This window comes from Mauremys reevesii, linkage group 5 (assembly GCF_016161935.1).
Source record: "Mauremys reevesii isolate NIE-2019 linkage group 5, ASM1616193v1, whole genome shotgun sequence".
NCBI classification, from domain to species: Eukaryota; Metazoa; Chordata; order Testudines; family Geoemydidae; genus Mauremys; species Mauremys reevesii.
Genome location: NC_052627.1, coordinates 70,551,550 through 70,563,996, shown reverse-complemented (window position 1 = coordinate 70,563,996; position 12,447 = coordinate 70,551,550). Strand labels below are relative to the sequence as shown.

The 12,447-nt window shown below is 39.3% G+C and overlaps 1 long non-coding RNA gene across 1 annotated transcript; it reads left to right on the top strand.

Annotated features, from left to right (window-relative positions):
- The first annotated feature begins 346 nt into the window (after positions 1-346).
- LOC120405662 lies at positions 347-12,071 on the top strand. The gene is made up of 3 exons (XR_005598754.1): positions 347-427; positions 892-1,067; positions 11,974-12,071. It is a non-coding gene; the product is annotated as an uncharacterized LOC120405662 (long non-coding RNA).
- Positions 12,072-12,447: the final 376 nt, after the last annotated feature.

The window sequence follows — 12,447 nt, the reverse complement described above, 5'->3', positions numbered from 1 at the left end:
TTTGCATTAATTGCTGTGTTATCTTTCTGTGGAGAGGTGTCTATTGGAGGCCAGGTTGGGAGGAGAGACAATTCAGATGAGGAGTCAGAAAAGTAGGAACTGGGATTTGCTGTGCAAGGACACTGGCACTTGTATGATGTGCATAACAGTGGAGACTGTAATTAGGTACCTGAGGAGACAGGGATAGGGAAGAGACTGGACTGGGACAAAGAAAAGTTGGAAGGGATTGGGCAGAAGAGTGTGTGTCCATTACAGCACACTCCCCTCCAGAATCTGGAATGGAACCCAAGATTCCGGAGTCTTACCATTCTCTGCTGTCAGCAAATTCTGTGAAACCTCCTAGCAAAGCATCCATCCCACTCCCTCTAGTACTGGTCCACATAGAAGATGAGCTGTTTTTGTGTGTCAGTTAGCTCAAATGGCAGAGGTTGGTATGTGAATCTAAAGGTTCCAACGCTGTTGATGATCCATGTGGGTGTCAACATGATGGGATTTCAGTTTGGAGTTTTTTTTCAGTTGGAATTCTATAAATTTTATAAAGCTAGGAAATCACACACACACTAAGATATTACAGTTAATGTATTAATGTTACTAAGTTAAACACTCAGAAGTTAGAAAATGGCAACCTAAATTTGGTCCCCTGGTGTGTAAGCATTATGTCCTTTTACACAAGACCACGCCTCATTCAATGAACAGGACAGACAATTATTCAGGGAATGAATCAAGGCTGGACACTGAAGGAGGCTTTCTGGGGGACCTTGGCTTCATTTGTGGCTGAAGTTGGAAGATGGGTTGAGGTAGGGGATTGCTGGAAGTGAAAAGAATGTCTCACGGTTAAGACAGTTGAATGTTGCTCTGGAGAAATGTATTCTCTCTTTTTCTACCACAAAGCTCCTATGGAATGCTGGGCAAGTCACTTACACCAGATTTTCACAGCTGGTCTCTAATTGTGAGTGCTCATTTTCTGGATGCCTGCCTTGACACCTGCAAATCGGACTCCTAGAAATGCCGAGCACTCACAGCTGCAATAGAAGTCAACAGTAGGTCTGCTTTGAACATTGCTAGAGGTAGGTATTCTGAACAATCCAGCTCCTAGGGGTCTCAGACTGGGCACCCAAAATTATTGTACACTTGTGGACCTCAATCTCTGAGCCTCAGTTCCCTGTCTATAAAATGGGGGATATCACACAGTTCACAGAGGTGTAGGGAAAATAAGATATTCATGTTGGTGAAGAACTTTGATACTGTAGTGCAAAGCACCATAGTAAAAGCCAGAAAAAAATGTGTGTTCAGAGCAGCGTTTGACTAGTGTGTCACAAATAAGGCTTAGGGGCACATGTCAAACAATGACCAGAAAACAAAATATTGAATAGCGGCTCATTAAGTGAACACCATCCACCCAGTGCAATGAATGAATCTGGAGTCCTATGGGAGAAAAAAGTGTGATTATGTAATTAAAGACTGTCATATAATAGATATGTACAAGTGGTCAAATTAAGGTTGCACTGGTAACCTTAATTCGGACATTTCCTAGTTTTAGAGTGCTTGACTTTACAACTCCAATAATGTTTTTAACATAATTACACAAACTAGCTATAGATTAAATCTTATCCATGCAAAGTAACTTAAAAATTGAATACTATTTATATAATAAGCACCTTTCAGACAAGAATCACAGTGTACTTTACATCCCAATGAGGCACATAAGTGTTTTTATATCTATTTGACAGGGAGTGTTAAACTGAAACACACACAGACATTACATGTTTTGTTCATGGTCACAGTGAGTCAATGGCAGATCTGTAAAAGATACCCCAGGACTTCTAGCTTTCATTCTCTTACTCTAGCCCCTGGTTCCTGCTCCCATTCAAATCTCATTGACTTCAGTGGGATAGAATCTTGGTCTAATCTTTCTAAAATAAGACACAAAGAAAGTATAAAAGGTAACAAAATACAAATACCAGCCACCTCACATTCATTGCGAGAAGAATCTAACATGCACCTGGATCCAAGGCTATCACAACAACAACATTTAATCACAAAGACCACCCTCCCCTTATGTAACCACATTACATGATTATTTTTATAAAGGGGGATGACTTTCCCATCCTTCTTTCTTATCTTCCCATTTAATATGAACCCTGCACAGAATGCATCACACTCCCCTCTCATCCACACTTTCATCTCTTGAATCCAACTCTCTTCACCTACAACCCCCTGTAGGCACAATGGCAAAGTAAGATGGTTTCAATCACTAAAAAACGGACAGAATTTCCTTTCATTTGGCATTTTTCATGGGTAAGTCTACAGAAAGATGTATGCAGCTGAAGCACAAGTAACAGAATTCATTTAGGATGGTACTTCCAAATATATGAAGATCTGAAAGAACTGATTTTTACTTTTCCAGTTTATCTCCAATGGTGATAATGTGTAGAAGCAAAGATCACTGAACTGAGTTATTTTTATTTAACAATTGCTTAGTCATTCATATTGTAATGCAAAAATAAAATGACAGATATGTTAACTAAGACACCGGGATTTCATTCTTATTAAACTAATATTACTTTTTGTTGCGGTTGTAATTTGTTAAATAGTCAGAATTAAACGTGCTATTTAAGAATGAACAATATTAATACAGTATGATTAATTCACTTCAATTATTTTCAAGAATGAAATCAACATTAGTCAGTTCAGATTAGGTTTTATGCACACTTTCTCCAACTGTTTCCTTTGCTTTTAAATGCAAAGAAATTTGATACATTCCCCAGGTTCTCTCACACACAGGTCTCTTCTCAGGCAACTCTTTTTGCACCTGTCTCTTCATCCACAGCGATAAGGCAAGAACATACAGCCTCTCTCTCTGGGCTCCAGGCAGAAGGCACAGGTTGAAGTATAATCAAAAATTGTCTCCTGGTTTGCTGTGTATAGTCTCCAGCATTTCTTCCCCCCTCCCTTCTCTGAGAAGCATCAGTCGATGGTCTCAGCACTTCAGATTATTTATCAAACTGAGAAAAGCTGTCTCAGGCAGCTTGGACCTCTAATCAAATATTGACAGATGAGATCCTTTTGGTGATAAAAATTTATTTAAAACTCAGAGTGACATTACTTGATGAGTATCATAGCCTGCTTGTTAAAGTCATGATAAGGTGTATGATGCAGCCTAAGCCTACAGATGAATGTACAATATTACCTTTCCTAAGTATAAGAAGATAGACATTCTTATTTAAAGCCAGGGTCAAGCCCCCACAATTTAGCTTAAACACATTCAGTTTGCATTGTTCCCCTGATTGATAAAGAGAGACAAATTAATGACAAAAACCACTTAAAGTTTCTACTGATTCAAAACATTTTACTGCTTTGAAAAATAATTTCCTGTAATGAGGAATACTAGTGGAACTGGGAAAAATCTTTCAAATCAAGTTAGTATTTAATAGCAGGTGAGTATTTATTGTATATACAGAAGATTAGTAGGTATGTGTATCTGACTTGTTTTTCCACAGTAGGAATGGTAAATAAATTCAATACCAGCAAAGTACAGGACAAGTGTACCTAAAGCAACCACAAGTTAAAAAAATTAAGCATAGAAAAATCATCCTTGCAAAAAGACATTTCTTCACGGGTGCAAAAGGGATAAGGACAGACTGTTGGCTGCTATGCAAGCAGAAGTTATTAAAAAGAAAACAAACACCCCACCCCACAGGTTCTTAGCCACATAAATTAAAAGGAATTGACTGAGTTTTAGGTATTATTTTGGTTATTCTATGTCTTGTTTCTCATGTGACACAAATGAAGAGTGGGTTGAGAAAGCTGTGTTTACTTGCCCATGGAATCTTTGGCAAATTTAGGGCCCAATCCAGTAGCTGTGAAAAAAAATATTCGCCATTAACTGAATTGGGCCCCTATATGTTATGCAAAGAGTATTTCCATGTTTCTAAAGCAGCACTTAATGAAGTGATATGTTCAAAGATAGAGAGTAAAATTCTATTATGTTGAGGTATTTACACTGCACCCATCCCCCTGGTATGTGAGAGATTGAATGCTGCATATGAAATACCTTGAAGTACATTTTTATAGTTACATAAGGACACTTAGATAAAAATAATAAAATGATAGAGCCATTACTACTGCTCTAGGTCTTTCATCACATGGCTCATGTTTTTATGAGCTGTTCCTGTGAATCAGTTTTTAGTTGATTTGCGGCTTTCACTTAGGGTTCAGTCCTATTCCTTTTGAAGTCAGTGGCAAAATTCCTATTGGCTTCAATGAGAACAGAATCGGCCCTTTACTCTATTGTAAATCTGTAATAAATTCATTGAAATCTCTAGTGTTGCTCTGGACATGCATTGATGTAGCTTGCAAGAGAATATTACTCCTCTTATCTGAAGAATTCTATTTCATGTGGATATTTAAGTGACAGTGATAGATTAGAATGACCCAGTTATTTTTTTTATTATTATTATTAATATTATGACTTTCATGTTCTCTAAATGTATTAAATGACCTATTCATACACAATCACATTGTACAAAGGATGATTTCTGGTAGAGAAGGAGAGACATCAATTGGTAAACAAATAGCTTGCCAGCCAAACAAAAATCTTACCCAACCAGTCATATATCTATCTATCTGGAATCCATCCTGGAGTGGAAAGGAATATAGTAGGTTATACCATATTCCAACTAGATGCTGCTACAGAGGGAGCCAAACAAATTGGGGGCACTGGAGATTGGGAAAAGGAGTAAAAAAACCCAATAAATCTTTTAGTCTATGATGTTTGAGCACTGTATTGGATTAGAGGTGTTTTAATGAATATCAAGATCTATTGGCTGACCTTGGTTTTGTTTTGTTATCAGTACTGTAGAAGTCTATAGTAACCTGTTACAATCAATTAATCATGGGCCAATGAACTTTTGGCAATAATGGTTTTCAGAGCCTACATATTATAGTAGGAAATAAGTTACATAAATTGGACTTCATCTCAATGAAGGTCACTAGTTATAGAAAATGTCATACGTTGCCATTTTAAATAGAGCTGGGTTCTTTCACTCTCACCATTGCCGGACTGGCTTTAAAAAAAAAAAAAGATGTTTCTTGGGATTACTGTAGGGAAATAGTTGAGAAAAGGACATTTTCATACACACAGTAGCACATTCTTCTAAAAAGAATATTACGAAAAGCAGAGTTATTAGCACTCAAAGTCAGATACTGTGGTAACTGAGGAATTGTCAGCATTTACCAGGAGGTACCATAAAGAGGTATCTTATCGTTATCTATTCCCAGAATAATAAATAACTGGTAAATTTTAACTCTTTAAATGGTGACCACTCTGTCTGCTCTCTGTGCAGAATACAGAGTGTTTGGTTCTGCAGAAGCTCAAGAATGGTTTTCACAGATGGTGCCTCAAATACATAGGCACATTGCAGTTATTCTAGGAAAGGAATGTAGCATAACATTTGTTTCTTCACATTGTGTGCCTCTCACCCACATAACTATTCAAATAGCATATTTAAAGCAAGATTATTTTTAATTTTTACTGTCAGTATCATACTTTTCACATATAGACAAAACTATATTTTTTGAGAGGTGTTTCACGCTAAAGGTCATTACTAGAAACCAAAAATCTTTACAACATGGCATAGCTGTATATTTTTGGAGAGGAGCGTTTTTGGTATGCCCTCACTAATATACATATAAATAAATAAAACCATGAGAGTAAAGCTTGCTCTTGTTAACACTGGATGAAATTAATCTCTTGCAACAGCCAGCCTCCAAAAAGAGCTAAAGTGTATAGGTCTTAAGTGTTGCTTAGCTAAAAAAAAAAATCCTTTAGAAGCATGATGGCTTGTATTTTTGATGGGGTTTAAAAAATATATTTAAATTTTTGAATTATTTTAAACATTTTTCTTTAGTTGAAGACTTCAGTGAAGAGTGGCTGTAGCCTTGGGACTGCCAAATTTACCACATGCCATATTGATATGAAAGAGTTTTTCATGGCACTTTATGAAATATAAACTAAATTGGTACCATATCTAGATATGCCATCCTAGTAGACCCCCTCAAAACACAGAACATTACACTGGGAGCAGTGAACAGTCAGTGTCCAAAGGCAGGGACGAGTAGAGTAGAGCTGGTAAGGATAATTTTTTTAAACAAAACAGTTTGTCATTAGAAAATGCATATCTGTCACCAACTGTGTGTGGTAAGCTCAGATTCAAATCCAGTGAGAAGCTCTCCGGTTCATGATGGATTTCTTGTTTCTCACAAAAATCTTCAAAAAGCATCTGCTTCATTCCCATGCAGAATGGGAAATGTTTTTTGAAATTTCAAACTTTTCATGTACCAGAAAAACCACTTCCCACCCAGTTTTTGTAATGAGACACTTTGTGCAAAGCTCTAGCAAGGGAGGGAGTTGAGGGAGTGTCCAGAGCTGCTTTTTGGGTACGAAATTGTGAGGGGTGCACTGCTGGGGTTTGTCACTTTTCACAGAAGCATCTGATATTAAACATCGCTAGAGGTAGGATACCAGACTTGATAGATCAATAATCTGATGTAGTATTGCATACACTAAAATTACAAATATGCATTATTTCCATGAGTGGACTCTAGCACTTGGCTTCTTAAAAGTGTGGCAGGTCACCCAAACTATTGGCCTGACATTTCCTTTGCAGTTGTTATAATATACAGAACACAACACTCTGAAAAGAATTATTGAACTCTTAAGGATGTATTCTGTCCATATGTGAAAACCAGTGCGGCAATTATTCCATTTCACTGTACTTGGTTAGACCTTAACTAAAATACTGAAGTCAATTCCATTTTGGGCACTAGACTTTAAAACAAAAGACAAACTGGAGAAGGGTCAGAGGAGAGCAACAAGGAGTAAATGGTTTGGAAAATAAGAGCTATGAAGCAAGGTTAAGAGAACTGGTCTTGTTCAGACTGGAGAAAAGAGTGAGAGGAAACAAATTGTTTAATACATATAGGAATGTCGTAATGACATTAGTAAACAAGGACACTGCAAGCAGTAATGTGCTTAAATTGAAACGAAAAATTAAATTAGTAGATTAAATATCAGAGAATCTTTATAGCTATTAGAATAGGAAATGGAACACACTGCCAAGGGAAGTTATGTAATCTGTCAGTGGAGATTTCTACCTTTGCCATTGATAGCACTCAGCCTTTAATGCTTAGCACACCAGGCATGAATTAATAAACACAACCTGTTCTCTCACATATCTGTTTTCTCATAGTCCAACGTTTAAGAAAAAAAACTCGTGGTGCAACAGAAACTGACAATGAGCTACTCTTTTATCTGTATTTTGAGTGTCTGGACAGTAAATTGAGCTGATTACAGTTACAATCTATAATTTACCAGTCACTAGATTTTTCTGGCACATTTTCTAATTCACTTTATTAATAAAGTAGAAGCATTGTTACCAGACATTTAAGAGGCAGTAATACAAACATTTTAGGGGACTAATGTAGAGGAAGATCCTGTTCCATACAGATTGAACAAGCTAAACCAGAAGACAGTCTCTCCCAGCCCTACAGTCTATTGTTCTCTATTTTACCCAGTAATCTCACTTCATGTATCATCATATCAAGCATAGCCTATATCAGGGGTAGGCAACCTATGGCACATGTGCCAAAGGCGGCACACGAGCTCATTTACAGTGGCACTCACACTGCCCGGGTCCTGGCCACCAGTCTGAGGGTGGGGTCTGCATTTTAATTTAATATTAAATGAAGCTTCTTAAACCTTTTAAAAAAAACCTTATTTACTTTACATACAACAATCGTTTAGTTATATATTAAAGACATAGAAAGAGACTGTCTAAAAACATTAAAACGTATTACTGGTACGCTAAACCTTACATTCTCATGAATAAACGAAGACTCAGCACACCACTTCTGAAAGGTTGCCGACCCCTGGCCTATACTCTGTAAAGATTCCTACAGGATTCCCACTCCCCCACTTTGAGTCTTTTGCTCTCTAGCATGAGACAGTTGGATCTTTGCAGACTATAAAGTTTTGGTCCCCAAGGGCAGCAGTAATGGGTTCAAGGCATGAACTAGTGGTCACATACAAGCCACCCAGGACTATAACTCCTAAACTTGGAACCTTCCAAGCAGATTCTTCTTGACCAGTTAGTGAAGAAAATTCCCCTGAGGAACTTCACTTCTCCAGTGGCTGCTCCTACTCTTCACACACGGAGCAGCCAAAGCTGTAGAGCATGAAGATTAATCATAGAATCATAGAATTCAAGATCAGAAGGGACCATTATGATCATCTAGTCTGACCTCCTGCAAGATGCAGGCCACATGTTTGATCCCACCACACTTAGCAAGTGACCCCCCCCCCCCTGCTTCGGAGGAAAAAAAAAAAACCAGGGCCCCCAATTCCATCTTGGAAAATTCCTTCCGACCCCCCCCAAATATGGCGGCTGGCTGCTGACTGGCGCAAGGCAAGACACTCAAAGACTCTCCAAAAGGTAATTGACCTATTGACTAAGCCCGTTATCCTATCATACCCATCCCTCCCATAACTTTATCTAGCTTAATCTTAAAGTCATGGTCCTTCTTCCCCTGTTTCCTCTTTGGTAGACTGTTCCAGTATTGCACTCCCCTGATGGTTAGAAACCTTCGTCTAATTTCAAGCCTGAATTTCCTGACTGACAGTTAATGACTGAGAAAATACAGCAGAAAAGATATTGGCTCAGATTCTAAGCTGCACAGCAGTCACTTTGCACCACACCGCTGGCAGTCAGCCACAGGAGAATCTCCCCAGCGTAGTGAGGATTCTTTGGTGCAGAGCCACCCTATTGTTTTCTATTCCACTTCCCTTCCAATGCCCAGCATATGGGGCATAGCTACCTCGGACCCCTATTTGCCAAGTCATCGCCTTGGGACTGTTGGTAGGTAGATCAAGTTACAGCTAACTTTGAAATCCCTCTCCTGACCTGCACTCTGATCTCCTTGGTCAAGGGTCTAGGCTGTATGGTTTTTAAATATATAAATTCATAAATCAAAAATTCAGGAACTAGAGTTAGGAGAAGAGAAAAGCAGTGAAAATTTAAAAGTAAAAATGTATTAAAATGTTTTAATCTGAAATTAAATTGACCCCATTTTCTCCTTTCCTGTTGAATTATTTGACAGGTTTAGGCTGTTACAGTAAATGGATGGTGTTTAGTGAGCATGAGTGTGTTTCAAACAGCACTAGGTGAATGCGCACTTGGGAACTTTTAGTATGCAACAGCAGGGTCCACATGGCCAGTTAGTGCCCAACACACTGGAGTATTTTAGATTCACAGTCCAGCTGTCCTGCACTAGTTCATTGCAGAGAGAAGCCCTCAGGAAATTTCCTGTCAGCTGTACATGTCCCCTTTGTGAAAGATGTAATCTTTCAGGAGAAAGTATGAGGGTCCTACTAGTATAATGGGAAAGAATACAAATGTAATAATTAGCTTAATACCAGCATGTCTGCAGAAGAATATTTGGTTTCATTGTTATTAAACGCTGTATATTAAATTTACTGTGAAATTCTGTTATTATGGAGTTGAAATGTAGTCTTACCAAGAGGACAATCTCATCCTTATTTTCATCTTACTTTAAGTATTAAATTAATTACTTTAATAAGGTGAGCTGCGCTTCCCCAGGTCACCTTTAGTTCAAGACCTGCTTCTGTTCCTGAAATGTAATGAAAAATATTCTGAGGTAATAGCTACCAGTAAGATAATATTACATTCCTGTTACTAAACAGTAACATTTGAAACACATGCATTTTTTATAACTTACCAAGGTTTTCTCATGTTAATAGACTTAAAGTGCTTGTGTGAGCAGGACATGGCTTTTGAGTTTTACACTCTCTTTGGGGTCTGTGAACCACTGCTGTATACTGCTGAGTCTTGTTAACTTGTATAAGGGCATGATGTGTTTGAGGTGTAATTAGGTGAGGCACCAAGATAAGAACCTGAACAGAACAGAACTGTTGGTGAGAAGGAACAGGAAACTTGTACATAACATACAAAAACCCTCTTCTTGGGACAAAAATTTGAATACAGGATTAAAAACAGATTACTTTGGGTTTAAGGCACAGGTAGTTTCAATTGTCTAAAGGAAATGGACATTTTCGGTTTACCTGTCCATTTAAATAATGTTATCATGGGAGATTTAAAGCTCATACCCTAAAGTTTGCAATGTGCTTTCCTGCAAATTGGGTTCCCATGAGTGTCTCACTGCTTCTGAAACAGATGTAAAGATAAGATAGCACCAAGACTTACATAAAAACAAAATAAGACTAACTTTCTATACAGGGAAGCTTTGAAAATCCACAAACATGGTAAAAGGTAAGATGGAGATTTTGTGATAAAAAACTTAGAAACTGAAGAAACTGCCAGGCCATAGAAGGCATAATCCAATAAAGATACACATATTGAGGAAGCTGAGGGTCCTACTCTCCCTTGCATAGAAGTGGAAAAATGGGGTTAATTGCCTATTACCATGAACATATTTAAACCAGTGCAAAGTGGGTATAAAATGTGTTTCAGGACCATTTTGAACTGATGTAACAAAAGGTGCAGCGTTTCAGGCCCTCAGATCATTCACTTACAGAGAATCTGTAGATTTCTGTGGCAGGGTTGCTCACTTGCATGTTAGAGCAAGGGTTCTACTCCCTTACACATACACATCCCTGAAGATACGTTTGGACCTCGGAGGACCCTGGACTCTATACTTCTGCCCAGTCCCCTAGGCTTGCAGCTATTAAAAGGTGAAGTTAGCATTGCCTCCTGCCTCTCTTGCTTTCCTTGAGTGGGTTCTGCAGGAGGGTGCTCCCTCCCCATCCCTTCCCCTCCAGAACTTGTCATCAGGCCCCTGCCCTGTGAGCCTCCCAGCTATGAGCAACATCCAGCCAGTCCACCTCTGAACCATACCCAAACAACATCTTTATGTACTCGTGCTTCATGCCATCCACTTCCTTGTCCACCCTGACACTAAGTGGCGGAATCTACTGCCGCCCAAGGTGAGGAACCACAGAAGGCCAACCTGTAGTCACCACTATGGCTCCACAGCCTGCCAGGGGTATTAGTTGGCAACTCCTCCAGTGAGCTGCGAGCATGGGCATGTTCCTGGTGCAGTTAAACTCTCTCAACACCTGTCCCTTTTGCAACAAGAGGGAGACCCTGGTACACATCTTTGTAGGGTGCATCAGGTTGCAGACCCTCTTTGAGCTCTTTTAGAGCCTCTTACTGAGGTTCTGGTTGCACTTTTCCCTGCACATCCTAATTTATGCACACTTACATCTGTGGCCCCGCAAATTGGTGGGGATCTCCATATCAACCTCCTCCTGGTACTGGCTAAGCTGGTCATCCATCACTCAGGAGGAAGCTGGGTAGGTGTGCTCTGTGACAGTGGGGCCTATTTATAATCCCTTATCCAATGACACCTACAGGGAAAGTTCCTCTGGGTGGTGTCCACTGATTCCTTAAATGGCTTTGAAGAGGAATGGGCACTATTGGAGGTTCTCTGCTTAGTGTTCCCTTCCAGTTACATGAGATTTATCCTTTGATCTTCACTCATTTGTTGTCCCCAGTATTTACTTGTAGGATGGATTCAATGGCTACTCCCCAGCTGAGAGGGAGGGCCTTTAGTTTTGGGCAGGCTTTGGCCCACCATCTCCTGGCAACCACAATAGGTAGGCTTGCAGTTTATGGGCTCTCCCAAACACTGAATGCCCACAAGAATTTCTCCCCCCCCCCCCCGCCAAAAGAGAGTCCATAGCACAGAGAATGAAGCAGCACAAGTGAATGTGAACCCTGTATTAGAGCCTTCACTTGGCATCAGGATTAAAAAGGGACAAAAAACACCCAGATCTATGGGAGCAATATGTATTATCACATGCTATATAAAGAGACAGACATGCAAACTTCATTCTGCTGTGAACAGTGAAGACTTATGTTTTGTTTCCACATACAGTTACTCAGTGGTAGTGTTACCTGCGGTTTTCGGAACCCACAACAGCGGCAATTTAACTATTCCACTCCAGGCGGTGTCAGGAATAAATCAATAAGAACACAGCAATTCTGTCTGATCAAGGATTAAATGCAAGTAAGCATGCTCTTGTCTAATACTGAAGTTTATTAGATTTAAGCACACACGCAAATCCAGAGCAGGGATTTGAACCTGGGATCCCTGGCAGTGCAGATTCAGTGGAGCCACACTGTCAAGGAAAGGGATGTGAAACTGGGGCCTAGAGCAGTTGTAGATAGAAGGTCTTATGCACATCCACCAGGTTTGTGAGCAGCGGGGAGGCAGCAAAAGCAGAGGATTAAAATTAAATAATGTAAACTTAAAGAGCTGCCAAGTTTTACTGAATGCACAAAGATTTTAGTTTAGTAAGATCAACACCTGTTTACAGGTATGCTAATGGTAAAGAAATAGCAATATGGC